The sequence below is a fragment of the Anomaloglossus baeobatrachus genome, chromosome 9, assembly GCF_048569485.1.
Source record: "Anomaloglossus baeobatrachus isolate aAnoBae1 chromosome 9, aAnoBae1.hap1, whole genome shotgun sequence".
Classification (NCBI taxonomy): Eukaryota; Metazoa; Chordata; class Amphibia; order Anura; family Aromobatidae; genus Anomaloglossus; species Anomaloglossus baeobatrachus.
In genome coordinates this window covers 36,443,038-36,455,537 of record NC_134361.1, presented here as the reverse complement: position 1 = coordinate 36,455,537, position 12,500 = coordinate 36,443,038, and the positions used below count along the sequence as shown (strand labels likewise).

Genomic DNA, 12,500 nt, shown 5'->3' with positions numbered 1-12,500 from the left:
GATAGATAGATAGAGGGATAGATAGATAGAGGGATAGATAGATGGATAGATAAATAGATAGATAGATAGATAGATAGATAGATAGATAGAGGGATAGATAGATGGATAGATAGAGGGATAGATAGATAGATAGAGGGATAGATAGATAGAGGGATAGATAGATGGATAGATGGATAGATAAAGGGATAGATAAATCAATCAATAGATAGCTAGAGAGAGATAGATAGACGGATAGATAGATAGATAGAGGGATAGATAGATAGAGGGATAGATAGATGGATAGATAGAGGGATAGATAGATGGATAGATAGATGGATAGATAGAGGGATAGATAAAGGGATAGATAAATCAATCAATAGATAGCTAGAGAGAGATTGATAGAGGGATAGATAGATAGATAGATAGAGGGATAGATAGATAGAGGGATAGATAGATGGATAGATAGATAGATAGATAGATAGATAGATAGATAGATAGATAGATAGAGGGATAGATAGAGGGATAGATAGATGGATAGATAAATAGATAGATAGATAGATAGATAGAGGGATAGATAGATGGATAGATAGAGGGATAGATAGATAGATAGAGGGATAGATAGATAGAGGGATAGATAGATAGAGGGATAGATAGATGGATAGATGGATAGATAAAGGGATAGATAAATCAATCAATAGATAGCTAGAGAGAGATAGATAGACGGATAGATAGATAGATAGAGGGATAGATAGATAGAGGGATAGATAGATGGATAGATAGATAGATAGATAGATAGAGGGATAGATAGAGGGATAGATAGAGGGATAGATAGAGGGATAGATAGATGGATAGATAGATAGATAGATAGATAGATAGATAGAGGGATAGATAGAGGGATAGATAGAGGGATAGATAAATAGATAGATAGATAGATAAATAGATAGATAGATAGATAGATAGAGGGATAGATAGATAGAGGGATAGATAGATAGATAGATAGAGGGATAGATAGATAGATAGAGAGATAGATAGATAGATAGATAGAGGGATAGATAGAAAGAAGGATGGATAGAAAGAAGAGAGTGAAACCCATGATCATCATGTAGTACTTTCAGATATATGATATATGTTTATTTCTCTCAAGCAGTATGATGATATAATACAAAGGAAAATACAAACTAAGATAATGAGATATAAGATAGGTGCATACCTACAATTATATAGATTTTATATATGCCTATATTTATTTTACACGAAAGACATACAGATAGGGACTCTAGATTGTGAGCCCCAATGGGGACAGTATTACCAATGTATGTAAAGTGCTGTGGAATTAATAGCGCTATATAAATGAATAAAATTATTATTATTATTATTTAAGATCTAGATAATTTATGCAAGTTGAATGTGTAAAAGGTAGATAGATACATAAATAGATAGCTAGATATAAATTCTACATACCTTTCTTCAATTCCTCAGTAGTGAATATATTGAAGTCACTTTTTGCTTTCTGAAAAATATAAAATAGAGATGAATCTGTGAGTTTCATGTTTTTATTTCTTCTTTATCATTCTCAGTGCTGGGTGTGGGGACGGGGGGTGACTGTCACCTGCTCTTTCAGGGTTAATGGCCTGAATAACGCAGATCACATTGGGATTAATATGTTGGCATAAATGCGCCTTGTCCTGTGAGTCAGGGCGAGTTAACCCTTCATTTGTTCCTAAGTATTGGTGATACACTACAACAATTCACATTGTATTTAAGCTAACTAAATCTAATTCTTTCAGTATAGTATCCAAAACATTATTTACAAAGAAAAAAAATAAAATAAAATAAATAAATAAATAAATTAAATTAAAAAAAATTAATACTAATAAAATAAATAAAAAAAAATTATGTAATTATATTCACATATCTGAAATTATTGATAATCGCTGACAGGTTCTAGTCTTTAATATACTTCTAACTAACACACAGGCGTGTGCACATGTAGCAGAGCTGAATTTGTAACTGGTATCATCGCAGAGTTTAGATATGCAGAGGGTATGAGATTGTGCCTATGCCCCATCGTACCACATTACAAACACATCTCCTACATCTTCTCCTAGTTGATATACAATTAAAACAGTCACTTACATATATATAAAGGCCACTGATCCCCCGCATGTGTAAGGAGCTACCCGTTGCTGGGCCGGGAGGTGAAGGCAGAGGAAGGGCCGGCTTCTGAGGGAGCACATGGTGGAAGGCACAGAAATTCCCTTAGTGGGAGTGTGTGTCTCACTGAAAGATTTGGTACCACAGGCAATGTCTTCTTAGAAAACACACCAGAGTCTTTGTTAAAAACAAGTCAGGACCTCAGCGAGTACGAGAGGAAAATACAAAAATTCCAATAAAACTCCTGACGATGGGATGGGGCAAGTCGGAGCGATGAAAATAATTATAAGGCCCATGATTTACAATGAATGTCTTCACACATACAGTGCGTCTGGAAAGGTGTGTGTCTGGTGTACAAATACAGTGCCGACATATACCGTACACACGTCTGGGCCATCCATTCTTACATCTTTCTTTCTATTTATCCATCCATCTAATAAACTGGTGGTGAAGTTCTACTTGGGTTTATCAAGTATATACATGACTGTCAATGTTCTACTTGCAGAACATGGAGGAAATATCCATCCCATGTCTATCTATCAATGAATCTATGGATCTATCCATCTATTTCACATTCTAATTCTCGTTAAGTTCATGTTTCGTTGAATTATATTCTAAAAAGAGATGTGTCTCAATAAAGAGACCCTTGGGTTGAGTTTAATTGCTGTGTTGTTGACCATGAACATCTATCTAGTGAAGAATTTATCTATCCAGAGTATCTGTCTAAAGTCTCTACCCTTCCTTCCCACTTTTCTGTCTAGTTCTTTGAAATCTAAGTCCATGTCTTCTACCTTTGTTTTTGCAGGGAACAGTTGAATACATGGGAGGTGTATCTGGATAAAGAGCCCGTTGTATGGATAAAAATAGATGGATAAAGATTAAAAGGTTGGCTATGTTTCCTATGATGTTGACTCTATCTTATCTATCTATCCATCCCTCTATCTATCTATCCCTCTATCTATCCCTCTATCTATCTATCTATCTATCTATCCCTCTATCTATCCATCTATCCCTCTATCTATCTATCTATCTATCTATTCTATCTATATCTATCCCTCTATCTATCTATCTATCCATCTATCCCTCTATCTATCTATCTATCTATCTATTCTATCTATCCCTCTATCTAGCTATCCCTATATCTAATCTATCTATCCCTCTATCATTATCTATTTATTTTATCTATCTATCTATCTATCTGCCTATAAAGTGTGTCTGTGTAAAGTATCTATCAATCCTTAACATTTTCTGTATCAACTTTTTGTTTCCGTGACCCTGAGGAATATGTGAATGTTATTCTGAAACAAGATATATGTATTCATCTATCTATCCATTTGTCTGTCTGTCTATCTCTCCATCTATTAAATATCTATCTATCTAAAGAATGTATCTATGCAAAGTAGATATGTAAAGTATCTATCCATCCTTCTCACTCTCTGTCTTCTAACTTTCTTCTTGAATAGAACTATCAATCAAATATCATGATTATCTATCTATCTATCTATCTATCTATCTATCTATCTATCTACCAGCTATATACTTCTAAAGTGTGTCTATATAAAGTACCTATTCATCCTTCACATTTTCCGAATGATTCTCCTTGAGTTTACGAAGTCTAAGTCCATATCTTCTAACTTTTTTCTTCTGTGCCACTGAGCAATATGTGAATGTTGTTCTGAAAAGAGATATATTTATTCATCTATCTATCCATTCGTCTGTCTGTCTATCTCTCCATCTATTAAATATCTATCGATCTAAAGTATTTATCTATCCAAACTATATATCTAAAGTATCTATCCATCCGTCTTACTTAACTCTGTCTTCTAGCTTTCTTCTTGAATAGAACAATCAATGAAATATCATTCTATCTATCCATCTATCCAAATATCCATCCAGTGTGTCTATCTAAAGAATCTATACATCCTTTACATTTTATGTATCATTCTCTTTGAGTTCATGAAGTCTAAGTCCATATCTTCTAACTCTTCTAACTTTTTTCTTCCGTGCCACTGAGGAAAATGTGAATGTTGTTCTGAAAAGAGATGTATTTATTCATCTATCTATCCATTCGTCTGTCTGTCTCTTGATCTATTAACTATCCATCTATCTAAAATATTTATCTATCCAAAGTAGATATCTAAAGTATCTATCCATCCTCTCTATCTATCCATCTATCTATCTATCTATCTATCTATCTATCTATCTATCTATCCATCTATCTATCTATCTATCTATCTATCTATCTATCACTTCTTTCAATCCTTCCCATTTTCTCTCTAGTTCTCTTTGCTTTTATGAAGTATAACTTCATGTCTTCTAACTTTGTTCATGTGTAGAATTTACTTCTATGACATTATCTATCTATCTATCGATCTATCTAGTAAAGTATTTATCTGCCCAGAATATCTAAAGTTTCTATCCGTCCTTTACTCTTTTTGTCTCTAGCTCTTTTTTGAGTTTAAGTCCTTGTCTTCTAACGTTCTTCACAAGTAGAATGTAATGCTATGACATTCTATCTATCTATCTATCTATCTATCTATCTATCTATCTATCTATCTATCTATCTATGTAGTAAGGTATTTATCTGCCCAGAGTATCTATCTAAAGTCTCTTCCTGTCCAGCTCTCTTTCAGTTTATGAAGTATAAGTCCTTGTCTTCTAATGTTCCTCACAAGTAGAATGTAATGCTATGAAATTCTATCTATCTATCTATCTATCTATCTATCTTTCCGTCCTTCTCGCTTTCTGTCCAGCTCTCTTTGAGTTTATGAAGTATAAGTCCTTGTCTTCTAACGTTCCTCACAAGTAGAATGTAATGCTATGAAATTCTATCTATCTATCTATCTATCTATCTTTCCGTCCTTCTCGCTTTCTGTCCAGCTCTCTTTGAGTTTATGAAGTATAAGTCCTTGTCTTCTAACGTTCCTCACAAGTAGAATGTAATGCTATGAAATTCTATCTATCTATCTATCTATCTATCTTTCCGTCCTTCTCGCTTTCTGTCCAGCTCTCTTTGAGTTTATGAAGTATAAGTCCTTGTCTTCTAACTTTCTTCTTGCAGGGCACAGAGGAATAAGTGAATGTTCTCCTGAAAAGAGATGTGTCTGGATAAAGAGACCCTTGTGTTGTGTTTATTTCCCGTGCTGTTGACCCCAACATACAGAAGTTAATCTAGATCAGAGGAGCCGAGCTGTATTATCGGGGTAAGAACTTTAAATCATTAGTCATAATTTTATCAGGATGGCTAAACCTCTCTATTTTAAATCTGGATCAGATATCCTGCGGATAGAAAACTGGAAGAGGAGTGAGATTCAGAGCCTTACCTCGGAGCCCTGCGGACCGGGAGCCTGGAGCACAGGTAGAGATGGGTGCTTGGCACAGGAGATGCCACCAAAAGAAGCTGCAAGATGAGGGCATCAGTACCAAATAAGGATCACTAAAGATAGTTGGGTGACCATCTTTAAGCCGGAGGGGTGGTGATGTCATGGAGCATTGTGTGAATTTCACTGGTTAATATGAGGAGTGTGGCAGTGGGTTGGGGGGTAAGAAGGAGGGTGGACTGGCAAGGGGGAGGGCGAGAGGTCTGGTATGGAGGTGACATTGCTTCAATGCCCACCCTGGCTCGTGTACGCTGTGTGTTGACTTAATCCCAAGATGACATGCCGGGACCAATTAGTGTTTATCTCCCTAGACGGGATGCTGACATGTAGACTCCCTTCTGGGGCCCTGGGCAGATGTCCCTGTGGACAGATCTGGTCCCCTTTCTGGTAGGACGTTGGGGGGCAGGTGGTGGCTACTTGGAACGGGTGGGCGCCCATATGGCCCGGATCGTTGTCACTGTACCATGTTTTTTTTTATTGTCTGTGATGTGTTGACCTCGTTTATGTCACCCGGCTGCATAAAAATAATACATGTCACTGTAAAATTATTATATACATGGAAGTAGCAGAGCTGAATCGCTCTCTACTAAGAGAACACAGTAGATGTACACGCAGATATTAGTTATAATGTCCTAAGGAATCGAACCAAGTCACAAACTTCTGTTTTTTTGTACTTTCATATTTTTCCTCCCCTTCTTCACAGAGCTATAACTTTTTTTGGAGGGGTGACATAGCCCTGCAAAGGCTGTTTTGGCAGGAAACATTGTAGTTTTGAATTGCACCATTTTTCCTTGTAATTTTATGGAAAAAAAAGTCGAAGTGGGGCAGATTTAAGGAAAAAATGAAATTTCAGCACAATTTCGTTTTGTTTTTACTTTTAGTATGTATATATATATATATATATATATATATATATATAAAAAATAGTCTATATATATATATAATATATATATATATATATATATATATATATATATACTGCTCAAAAAATAAAGGGAACACTAAAATACCATTTTGTTGTTCCCTTTATTTTTTTGGGTGGTATATATACTTTGCATTAAAGTATATATATATTCACTTTGCATTAAGAGTTATCCAGTAACTTTATTCTATGAGCAAGTACAGTTATGATAATCCTAAATTTATATGATTGTATTTTTACCTACTTAAAAAAAAATTAAAACTTGCAAAAAAGGAAAAACTCAACCTCAATCTCCATATTATGAAAACCTTTTTTATTTGCCTTTTTTTTAAGGGGTTATTTTTCTCGGAACCAGCTGTATTTTGAGGTGAACACGACTTTCTGATCTCTTTTTATTCTTATTTTTTAAGGGATATAAAGTAACAAAAAAAGGGACTTTGTTACTTGATTTTTTTTATTTCCATTTTGGCATTCGTCTTATGGGATTAGTATTTTAATATTTCATTACTTTAACAAAATGTAAATAATATATCTTTTCACATTGTCCATTTTGTGCTGGGGTGTGAGGGAAAGGGTGGTAGATTAAACTTTTATATTTTGACAGGAAGTGTATCTTTCTTTTAAATATTTTTAATGGTTAATTTACTTTTTTAATTCGTTTTCATAGGGAACTTGAATCTGCGATCACTTGATCACGCATTCAATATACTGCAATACTATAGTATTACAACCTCCTGTATAATTACCGATCTCTTATGAAACCCAGCAGTTATTGGGTGTGCTGGTTGTGTGTGTAATATATATATATATATATATATATATATATATATATATATATATATGTATACATATATAAAAAGGGCGTACATACCATTGGTGCAACCTGTGCAGCCACACAGGGGCCCAAGAGGTTGGAGGGGCCATTTCTACCTCCAAAACAGGTGGAATTGGTAATTTTGATGAGTTATTGGACTGAAAAAGGCCAATATACTGTTCTTGCGCAGGGGTCTTTTTCTGTCTGCCAGTGTATGTATATGTACATGTGTGTGTGTATATATATATATATATATATATATATATATATATTGGACAGTGGCCGAAATTTCACTATTTTGTATTTAAAATAGACCAACTGAGATGCCATTGAAATGTAGACATTTAGTATTCAGGTTTAGTTAAAAGGGTTGAACAAAAATATAGCGTAAAATGTTTAGGAATTGCAACCATTTTTCTACAAAGCCTCCTCATTTTTAAGAGCTCGAAAGTAATTGGACAAAGTAACTTTATTGTAAATAAAATGTTCATTTTTTTATACTTCGTAGAGAATCCTTTGCCGGTAATGACGGCCTGAAGTCTGGCAGCAATGGACATAACCATCGCTGTGTTTCCTGATTTGTGAGGCTTTGCAGGCCTTTACTGAATCTAACTTCCGTTGTTGCTTGTTTGTGAGTCTTTCTGTCTTAAGTTTTCACATAATCATGTAAAATGCAGCCGGATGGGGTTGAGATCTGGTGTTAACTCGGCTATTGCAGAATATTCCACTTCTTTGTTTTCGCAGGATGTTTTGGGTCATCTGTCTGTGAAGCGCAGTCCAATCAAACACTGCATTTGGTTAAATCTGAGCAGAAACTCTCACCCTGGAAATTTTAGAATTCATCCAGCTACTTCTGTCTTCAGTCACATCATCAATAAACACTAGTGCCCCAGGGCCATTGGGAGCCCTGCATGCTCGGCCACCACACCGCCTATGCCTTGTGTTACAGAGGACGTGCTGTGCTTTGGATCATGAACCGTTCCAAGCCTTCTGCAGACTTTCTTCTTCCCATCATTCTGATACAGGTTGATCTTATTTTCATCTGTCCACAGAATGCTTTTCTAGAACTGGACGGCTTCTTTAGATTTTTTTGGCAAAGTCTAACGTGGACATTTTATTTTTCAGGCTCATTAATGGTTTGTACCTTGTGGTGACCCCTCTGTATTATGTATGTATGTTTATGGTAGACTTAGATACTGAAACAGCAACTTCCTGGAGACTGTTCTTCATTTGGGTGAATGTTGTGAAGGGGTTTTTCTTCACCATAGAAAGGATTCTGTGATCATCCTCCTCCATTGTCTTCTGTGAACATCCAGACCTTTTTAAGTTCCCAATCTCACCAGTGCGCTTTTTTTGCAGTCTGTCCAAATTGTTGATTTGACCACTCCAGACATCTCTGCTATCTCTCTGATGGTTTTCTTCCTTTTTTTTAGCCTAATGATGGCATGTTTCTTTTCCACTGAGAGTTCCTTTGCCACATGTTGTGGGCTTACAGCAACAGCTTTCAAATGCAAATACCAAACCTGGAATCAGCTCGAGACCTTTTACCTGCTTAATTGATGACAAATTAATGAGGGAAAAGCCCAAGCAGCCCATTCAAGAGCTGTTGAGATATAATCGTCCAATTACTTTTGGTCTCTTCAAAAAGAGCTGTAATTCCTAAATCCCTACTCCAATTAGGATGTTAAAACCTTCAAATTAAAGGGAACCTGTAAGGTCCAATTACTTTTGGTCTCTTCAAAAAGAGCTGTAATTCCTAAATCCCTACTCCAATTAGGATGTTAAAACCTTCAAATTAAAGGGAACCTGTAAGGTGCAATATGCCCCCAGAACCATGAGCAGTTCTGGGTGTATATTTCTAATCCCTGCCTAGCCGTCCCTGTATATACTAGCATAGATAAAGGGATCTTTAGAAAAAGTATTTACAAAGATCTTTTATTTTATGCTAATGAGTGCGGGGACTAGTCCCAAGGGCATTTTATCCCCCGACTAGTCCGTCCTCTTAGAATGTTAGCAATATGCTACTTAATGCAGTGTCACTAGCGGTGCCACCGTACCTGTGTTTTCTATGACCAAGCTTCTGAATGCCGGGCACTTCCGGTCATGAGCAGTATAAAGACGGGTGTATGAGTCCTGCCTTCAGAGAGGTCTACTGTGCATGACTGGACTTGCTTGGCGTTCAGAAGTGCGGTCACAGCGAACACACATACGCGCTGCACCACTGGTGACACTGCATTAAATAGCATGTTATTGTGACGCCCTGGATAATCCAGGTAGTCACAATTAGGCCCCTGCATAACATCTTCCCACACTTAGGAAACATTCAGCCAACCATTAAACCCTAGTCACCCCCTTAGGGACAGATAGACACACCAGTGGGCGTGACCAGGCGGTTGGTGCACACCCACCCAGGGGTTTAGACAACCCAGGGCGGGAAAGTAGACAGATTCTGTTAAAGTTCAAGTTGAGAGGAGCTGGGGCTAGGTGTAGTCCCAGCAGGAGAGAGAGTTCAAGTTGAACGGCGCCAGGGTTGGAGCCCTGGTGCCACTGGCTAGGAGGCAGACGGTGGTCTCCATCAGCAGGAGATGGGAAGACGGCTCGGTGGAACCGAGGTGGACCGGGCCAGGGTTGAAGCCCGCCGCTACCGACACGGGGAACCGACCCGGAAACCGTAGCAAAAAGGGGGGTACTCGGGCCCTGAGGCCAGAAACCAGAATAGACTGGAGCTGGTTAATTAACCGATTGAGGCCAGGACTAGAGGTTCTGTCCCACCCAAAGTCCCTCATAGAAGACAACAGACCACCGATTCGGGATAAGAGGTCACCGCTAAGGCCCATAGATCCCACGGGCCAGCGTCTGCGGGCACGGCTCCTTAGGCCACATCCAGCCGGGAGCGGACTCCTACGTTTTATACTGGGAAGTCTTTCTCTAAGTAAACAGTGCAGGAAAAGGAAAGAGACCACCAGCCGGGTGGGGGACCCTGAGTACAGCCAGCCGTGGCACCGGCCACCACCACCTTGGTTTACCAGAGACTTGTGTGTTTATTTCCAACAGTGAGTACACCAACACTCCCCCCCTGCGGTCGTCATTCCCCCTGTATTGAAGCCATCGGGTCCTGGGGCCACAATCCCTGCCCATGGAGAGTCTAACAACTTGCTGCACAACATTTCCCCTGGGTGTCCCGCAACAGCAGCGGTGGTGTCCCACTTCACCACACACCGTGGGTGGCATCACGAACTTACAATGTATATATACGTCCATCCCCCTTTTCACTCGGCGTTTCCCGAGGCCCTCAGGTCCGCAGGTCCGGAGTCCCTCGAGCCACCACCCCTGAAGGTCCGGACTCGAGCAGCGTCAGCTGCTGGCACGGGGCGGCACATTAGTACACCCCTGTGGGCGTGCTAACATGCTAAGAGGACGGACTAGTCGGGAGGATATAACACCCTTGTGACTAGTCCCTGCGCTCATTAGCATAAGATAAAACATCTTTAGAAATACTTTTTCTAAAAATCCCTTTATCTATGCTAGTGTATAGAGGGACGGTTAGGCAGGGATTAGCAATATGCACCCAGAATTGCTCGTGAGTCTGGGTGCATAGTGCACCTAACAGGTTGCCTTTAAGACTGAGGCCACACTTTATTATTGATCCCCTCACATGACACTCCGCTCACGCTTGCAGTACAGCAGAGCTGAGTGTCATGTGAATGTCCCTGCAACTGAGTTGCGATCGGACCTCAGCTGCGGGGAAGGACCGACACTGAGGAGTGGCGGGCCGGCAGGGAGGAGAAGAGGGAGGGATTTATCTCCTGTCTCCTCCGTAGCCAGCTATTGCCATTCACGCCCTGCACTCGCGGTACACCGGTGTACTGCAAGTGCAGTTCGATTTTTTTCTCGCCCCAAAGACTTGAATGGGTGCGAGAGAAAACAGGATCACAGTATAGTCGCAGCATGCTGCGATTGTTTTCTCGGTCCGATTAGGGCTGAGAAAATTATCGCTCATGGGTACTGGGACTTACTGAAGGTTGATATTGGTCCTAGTGGAATGCAATTTTTTTATCGCACTCCACTCGCACCTATTTTCATGCCGTGTGGCTTAGGCCTGATGCTGATAGTTTGTACTTTAAGTTCATATTGATTATATAACTGATCTTGAATATGTTTTGGTAAACAGCTAAAATGCCAAAACTTGTGGCACTGTCCAAATATTTCTGGACCTAATTGTATGTATATAAAGTCAGAAAATAACCAAACCAGTGTTTTCACCCTATTCCTCTACAATCATTGTTTAATTACATCCCCAGCAGCCCCTGATAGCCTAAAGTTGTGGTTTTACAGAAATTGGAAAACCACAAGTTGGAACCCATTGAGCTAAAAAATTAACATTTGCCAACTTTCAAAAAGTAATGCTGGCGTCACACGGTACGATATATCGGGCGATATGTCGTCGGGGTCACGTCGGTAGTGACGCACATCCAGCATCGTCTGATATATCGTAGCGTGTGACAGCTACGTGCGACGGTGAACGAGCAGAAATACCTTCTCGTTCATCGTTGACACGTCGCTCAGTTTAAAAAAATCGACCGTCCAGTTGTTCATCGTTCCCGAGGCAGCTCACGTCGCTCCGTGTGACACCCCGGGAACGATTAACACAGCTTACCTGCGTCCCACCGGCAATGCGGAAGGAAGGAGGTGGGCGGGATGTTTACGTCCCGCTCATCTCCACCCCTCCGCTTCTATTGGGTGGCCGCTGTGTGACGTCGCTGTGATGCCGAACGTCCCTCCCCCTTCAGGAAGAGGATGTTTGCCGCCCACAGCGACGTTGTCCGGGAGGTAAGTGCGTGTGACGGGGGGTTAACGACTTTGTGCGCCACGGGCAACTAATTGCCCGTGATGCACAAACGACGGGGGCGGGTACAATCACTCATGCGATCGCACGATAGATCATCCCGTGTGACGCCCACATTAGAATGAAATCCGCTGTGTCAAGCCAGAAATTCCACTGCAATTTCCCCAAATTCCTGATCACATGGGCTTATTTGTCGGGAATTCTGATGTAACAGAGATAAGAAATAAGAATACATCGATCTAGGCTTCCATTAAGGTGTAGTGACAGCTTTAGGAAACATGTGTGGCGCCCTGGACAAGCCAGGTCATCACAGGTACTACACCAACACACCCCACACCCCAGCTAGGCACACCGAAGTCAAACACAAATCCTTGTTGCCTTCCTCCAGGGGCTGATGTCCACACC

The 12,500-nt window shown here is 39.9% G+C and overlaps 1 long non-coding RNA gene across 4 annotated transcripts in view; it reads left to right on the top strand.

Annotated features, from left to right (window-relative positions):
- LOC142250392 (uncharacterized) overlaps positions 1-12,500 on the top strand; it is a 148,717-nt gene that overhangs the window by 74,686 nt on the left and 61,531 nt on the right. For all 4 annotated transcript variants that reach the window (XR_012725182.1, XR_012725181.1, XR_012725184.1 and 1 more), the window contains 3 exons: positions 2,939-3,018; positions 5,195-5,336; positions 5,408-5,491. This is a non-coding gene — a long non-coding RNA (uncharacterized LOC142250392). The remainder of the gene's footprint in view (positions 1-2,938; positions 3,019-5,194; positions 5,337-5,407; positions 5,492-12,500) is intronic.